The 5,857-nt window shown below is 39.7% G+C and overlaps 1 pseudogene; it reads right to left on the minus strand.

Moving 5' to 3' along the window:
• Nucleotides 1–4,835: 4,835 nt before the first annotated feature.
• On the minus strand, nt 4,836–5,309 carry LOC141573114 (large ribosomal subunit protein uL22 pseudogene; annotated as a pseudogene).
• Between the last annotated feature and the right edge of the window lie 548 nt (nt 5,310–5,857).

The raw sequence follows: 5,857 nt of genomic DNA on the forward strand, positions 1-5,857 counted from the left end.
ATTCACTTATTTCACAAGCAATTTCTGAATCCATATTATGTGTCAGACAGGGTGTGAGGTAAGAGGGATAAAAATAAATAATAAGAAACACTTTCCTCAAGAAACTTAAGGTTGAGCTAGCAAGTTATCATCAGGCTAAAACCATAGCAAGTGGGCACTTGTCAAGAACTCGCGACAAATAACTGTATTAAGGTCAGTGAAATTCTGTTTACAAGGGCATAGTTATATTAGTAACACAGGAAATCCAATTTGTCAAAGAATTACATCTCAATAGGAGGAAAACTCACTTGGGATCATAATTATTATTTTGCTTTACATAGGCTGGTCTACCTATAAAAATAAAGCCAACAGTTTGCCTCTATAAAGAATTTAAAAATTTCTAATGTTTTTAAATGTACCACGTTATTAATGCAGCAGGCTTAGAAAGTTAGCCATATGTTCAAGAAGAGAAATGAGTGTGAACCTCATGGAAATTTGTCCGTAGACTTGAATAAATTCCTATTCTTAGTCTTTTCGGTTGTCGGTTTTTTTTGTTTTGTTTTGTTTTTTGTTGTTTTACTTTGGTTGCTTCAAAATCTATGCTTGTGAAGGAATCCTGAATATGTCTATAATGAAAAAAATACTTCCTAGGATACTTTATTTTGAGGGCAGTTTCCCCCCTTTTTTCAATAGCTTTCCGTAGTGTAGCAAACAATGTGAATGAACATGGACTGTTTATGGAGGAAGAGAGAATATCAGGAGAGCATTATTTTAAAATAAAAACTACTCACCAGCAGCCCCTGGTGCCCCAGCAGCCAAGATATCAGCATGTCTCTAGGAGAAATTGGGTTTTACAGATGCCTTCCATGCTTCTGTGGGTTTCCGAGAATTTACTAGACAGTCAAGGGAGCGCTCTGGAGAGCGGCCTATCTGATCTGAAGTAAAAAAAAAACAAGGGTTAGGATTCACGGAGGGGGATCGTGTGGGAAGAGGTGGCTGCTGGCTGCCTTGTTTTTGTAGTTTGCTTCCTGGTACTCTTGTGCTCAGGGCCGCAATAACGGTTAAAACCAGTTTTGAGCTGGCACGCACGCCGACTTGGCATAACCCAACACCATTTCAATCTTTGCACTTGCCGAAGCAGATCCAAATGGTTTTTTGTAAAAGAATTTCCCATTTGGACATAGATTTTTAGTCTTAATTTTTCCTTCTCTTTTCTATAATCTTTTTTGTTGTTGTTGTTGCAAATCTATTATGTTACCTGTTATCTGCAGTCTTTGGTGGAATATGGAAATAAATGTGATTGAAGGTGAGAGAAGGACAAGAGGAAGTAGAATTTGATTATTCTATAAAAGTCATGGGAAATAGAGGCGGGATGGTGTTGTTTGTAGAGCTACTTAGAATAATTGTCTAATGTCTTCCGAGATTCAAATATAGCTTTTAGAGTTTGTTTGTCATTTGGCTTAAACCATTCAATGCAGAATTTCATTTCTATGTTTCTTAAATGTGAAATGATCAAATCCACAGAAACACAGAACTGCTCCGCTGTCACTAAATTATGTATTTCTCATCGGAAAAGCTTTCTAAGTTGACTATAAATTAACTCTAGTTTTGAATAAATGAAGTTTTTTGTTGTTGCTGTTCTCGAGATACCTATTTGTTTTCAGGGTTTTCGTGATGACTTCTCAGGTGAAAACTTTACAACTAAACATTTTATTCACCTAAATTAATTTTATTATTTCAAGTCAGGCATTTCCGTGACAATAACATTATGGACTTTTCCTGCATTGTTAAAACCTATGCCTATTTCACACACATAGAAAGTTTAAAATGTAACAATGGTATACAAATAATAATAACAAGAACAAGAAGAATAGTGCCAGATTTATAATAGGAACTTAATGCATATCTATCGAATGAATTAATACATGAACATTTTTAATATTAAATAGGTGACAGACACTGTGCTAAATATCTTTTTGGGATGTCTATTGGGATACCTTGTTTCCCCAAAAATAAGACCTAGCCGTACAATCAGCTCTAATGTGTCTTTTGGAGCAAAAATTAATATAAGACCTGGTCTTATTTTACTATAATATAAGACTGGGTATAATATAATATAATATAAAATACTGGATATAATATAATATAATATAATATAATATAATATAATATAATATAATATAATATAAACCAGGTCTTATATTAATTTTTGCTCCAAAAGATGCATTAGAGCTGATTGTCTGGCTAGGTCTTATTTTCAGGGAAACATGGTATAATTTGCATACTTACAAATCACCCGTTAAAATGTACAGTCCAGTGGTTTGTAGTATATTCACAGATATGTGCAACTGCCCTCACAGTGAATTCTAGAACGTTTTCATCACCTGAGAGGAAACCTTGTAGCCTTTCGCTACACCCCTCATTTCCCATCATCCCCACCGCCAGCCCTGAGCAACCGCTAATCTACTCTCTGTTTCATAGATTTCTCTATTCTGGACTTTCATGTGAATGACCATAGAGTAGGTGGTCTTTGTGACTGGTGTCTGCACTAGTGTAATGTTTCCAGACTGATCTAAATGGTAGCAGGTATGAGTACTTTGCGGTAACTTACACACAGTGAATTACCACAGCAGCCTTCACAGGTGGGTTCTGTTATATTCCCATTTCACCTGTGAACAGAATAAACCTCACAATAATCAGGCGACTTGCCTAAGATCACCCAGCTAATAAATTTCCAAAACCAGCGCTCTTAGCCATTCCTCGGTTGGCGAGAAGCTTTTTAGTGTTGGGCGTTTTGAGACTGTGACGTCCTTCCAAAGACTGATGCAGAAAAGGGTCTTAGGTATCCCTGTGGTCATGGGAGCTGTCTTGGGGGAGAGACGGGCCACAACGGGGTCCCTTGGTGCCGGCTGAGCCTTCATTCAGGAAATGTGAAGTATGTCCCGGTGCCCTTTGGAGCACAGTCTACTGTGAGGGGAGCGTAAATCAACGGGCACTGATGTAGTGGTAGATGCTTCTCAAGATTAAAGTCAGAAATTTCCCGGGGGCGCAGCTGGTAAACACACTGGGGGAAAGGAGCCCTGGTTTTCCTGTCAGGGTTATGTGGAGGGCAGTGTGAAGTAGAAGGAATTGGTTCCCTGTGGTATAGGAAAGACCTCTCCCTGCACCTCCTCCAAAACCCGGAGTGTCATACGTGCAGTCAGTTCATGTAGCCCCCTTTCACCAAAATGAAACACGCTCGCTTTTGTACCTCGCCCCCAATGTTTCCTTTTGTGCTTTTCTTTTTCCTTGTATGTCACTCTGCTGATTTAAACCTCATTTCACTTGTGTGCGAATACTAGGTTAGAAAAGGGTGGGAAAGACAGTGATGTCTGGATTCTCTTTAGTGCAACTCTGTGACGGACCTGTAATGCCTGCTCAGTATTAGTGTTGAGTGAATTAAAGAACGAAATAACGGAGGTGGGGTAGGGCAGTCCTGGAATGTCATCGTGGGCTGTAGAGGGAGAGGGCCAGTCCCCTCACTCTGAAAACTCTGCAACTCTGAAGGTGGAGGGTGTGTGGAAATGTCTCCTCCCCAGTTCACTTTGCCTTGAAGGAAAACCCATGCCCACTCGACCCAGGGTCGTGTTCTGGTGGACACACAGAGCTCCAGATTTCCACGTGATCGTTTACATGGCAAACGACTCTCGAAAGTGGAGACGTATTTGTGATCTTGCCCACGCCAACGAGTCCCTTCTCAGCAGCAGAGGACTAACTGTGCACTGGATTGATTCAGCAAAGGCCCGCTGGGCACCTGTCATGTGTCAGCACAATTCCAGGCACGTGGGACACATCAGTGAGCTAATGATCCCTGTTCTTGTGGAGCTGATACTCTAGTGCTTTGTGTCATGTCCCATTTTTACTGCCTTTTTTATATTCCGGTGAGTATGTATTTTTTAGGCATTTCACTGATAATTAGAATCTCCATCAGAGGGAAAGTTGGGCAGGTTAAAAAAATTGAATTCATTTTGCTATTTCAGTTCTGTTAAAAAGGAAATTATATGGAGTTGTGGTTTCACCTAATAGACAAAATGCTGTTTTTACATTATGCTCATATTTCAATTATCTATGCTAACCCTCATGCCTATTTCCGTGGATACCTTAGAGCTGGCTTCACTTCTGGAGCTTATTCTGAATGGCCTTCATTTTCGTTTGCTTCAATATCACTGTCGAGAAAGAATTGGGAGATTTCCTCAACACATAAAGAGAGAGGGAATATATTTTGTGGTCCTTTTCTTCAGAAGGATGATCTAGATAAATTTGTACATATTTTATTTCTACCCATCACAACACAGCACAACACAAGCTACTTCAATTACCTCAGCAACAAGCTAGCAATGCAACTTTATCATTTCAATTTTTCATCTTTTCTCTTTGACTTGATGTGTGTTCTATGCAGTATATCAGCAAAATCTCATCAACCCCAGCCTCCTTTAGGCTAATAAATCTCAGTCACAAATTAATCTCACACAAAATGAAAAAAGGAAGATCACAACAGGAAAAAAAGCTAATGGCCACGGTCAGTCCCCACTGTGTTTTCCAAAATAAATACACTCAAGCTGTGCTATGGAAGTTTCAGATCCTTCCACCAATGTCAAACTATTAGCACATTGGGCTGGTGCGTTTATTTCTTTGATTCCGTGGGGGCAATGTGACCTTTGGATAATGGTTTCTTCAACCAATCAAGTCATCAGTGTCCCTGTCACATTGGTGGTGATTGTTCACATAGCTTAAAACATGACTACGTTCCTCATTGAACTTAGATCTTTGGCTATTTCAGTCTTTTTTTCTTTTCTTTTTTTAACTTTTATTAGCACTTATTTGATGCTGAATTTATTCTGGGCCATAAGTTTTTGTTTCTTCAGTTTCTTCTGGGAGATCTGTTTCTTCTGTGCAACCTCCTCTTCTGGTTTGGAACAATCTGCTCTTTCTCGTCTCAGTGTGGCAGGGGGAGCTCATGCATGGGTTAACCCTCCCGTGAGCTCTGTAAGTGCTGCAAAGCATCTTGGGAGCTTTGTTCACCTGGCTGTGTTCAGTGACCAGAGACTTTACATCTAAGCCCTTAAGGTCAGCATTACTCTCTGCATTTTTAAGCATGTGCGGTAAAAATTTTGCACTCTTTTTGGGCCACTGACCCTGTGTCCAGCCCCACTGTTTGGCCTGGGCACACCTCCCAACTCCACCACTGTAATGATGGAATGGCACACATTGCTTCTGGGATGTGACATCCTTTAGATACGTGGTGGCTTTTCGGATATGCATACCCTTGACGGCCTGGACAGTTTCATGAGTGTTTTTCAAATGGACATATAGATTTGAACCTCTCAATTTACATGATTTTGTGGGGTTCTCTGGGTCAAGTGAATAGTGAACTATTTTCAGAGGTCACCTCTAGCCACTTATGGGAAGAGCTCAGTCTTTCTTTTCATGTAAGAATTGGATGCATTTTTGTCACTAGGATGGAAATGTCCCTTCAAACGCGCAGGCACACCCAGTGTCCACTCTCATGGTGTTAGTCCTCTCACTCTTCCTTGAGGAATACAAAATGTATTTCCTCTCTCTTTATGTGTTTATTGCCTGCTGTAAAAAGTCTCCAGGCAAGGCCCAACATCATCATGTATAAAGGAACAAAAAGTCATATTTTGCACTCATGGAAAACTACTAAATGTCAGAGGAAGCAGAAAAAAAAAAAAGATCTGGATTGTTTGTTTCTTTTTTCTCAGCATTCAAAGCAGAGGCCAATGTTATATGACAATACTACAAATGAGGACATTAAAATACAGCTTTGATTGTGCCAAATGTGTTTCTTTAAACATAGATGATCTCTGTGGAGAATTTT

Source organism: Rhinolophus sinicus, linkage group LG09 (assembly GCF_036562045.2).
Source record: "Rhinolophus sinicus isolate RSC01 linkage group LG09, ASM3656204v1, whole genome shotgun sequence".
NCBI classification, from domain to species: domain Eukaryota; kingdom Metazoa; phylum Chordata; class Mammalia; order Chiroptera; family Rhinolophidae; genus Rhinolophus; species Rhinolophus sinicus.